Consider the following 739-nt stretch of genomic DNA (forward strand, 5'->3'; position numbering starts at 1 on the left):
GAGTTATTATGCGAAGAGTTCAGCCCCATAGATGTGGACTTGTTTGCGTCCTGAGAGACGGCACACTGTCCCCTGTGGTTCTCCCTATCACCCCAAGCCCCGCTAGGGCTAGATGCCATGGTACAGACATACAGTCACTCTGCTCCCGGGGGTTCTGGAGCGGGTCCGCCAGGACGGCGTCAGTTTACTACTAGTAGCCCCGTTTTGGCCGGTACGAGTTTTTAATATCGCTCCGCGAGGGCCCACCCCTGGCAGGTCCCTCTGAGGAGAGACCTGCTGTCCCAGGCGGAGGGCCGGATCTTTCACCCACACCCCACCCTGTGGCAGCTATGGGTCTGGCCCCTGAGGGGGCGCAGTTCTTAGAGGCGGGCCTGACGACAGGAGCAGTCGAAACACTGCTCAGCTCCGGACCCAGTTACCTGCTCGGTAATTGTGATACTGGAGTTCCTCCAGCACCGTTTCTCCGCTGGCCTCTCCCCGTCCACGCTCAAAGTATATGTGGCTGCCATTGCAGCATTCCACGCCCCTCTGAGAGATGGGCCCTTGGGGAGGCTCCTCCGTGGAGCCCAGAGGATGAGACCCGTGACTCGTTCCAGGGTTCCCACCTGGGACCTGGCAGTGGTTCTCGAAGCGCTGGCTGAGGCCCCCTTCGAACCCCTGGAGTCGGCTGAGGCCAAGCACCTGACCCTTAAGATGACCTTTCTCCTCGCTATCACCTCTCTGAGGAGGGTGGGGGATC

The sequence above is a fragment of the Micropterus dolomieu genome, linkage group LG23, assembly GCF_021292245.1.
Source record: "Micropterus dolomieu isolate WLL.071019.BEF.003 ecotype Adirondacks linkage group LG23, ASM2129224v1, whole genome shotgun sequence".
Lineage (NCBI taxonomy): Eukaryota > Metazoa > Chordata > Actinopteri > Centrarchiformes > Centrarchidae > Micropterus > Micropterus dolomieu.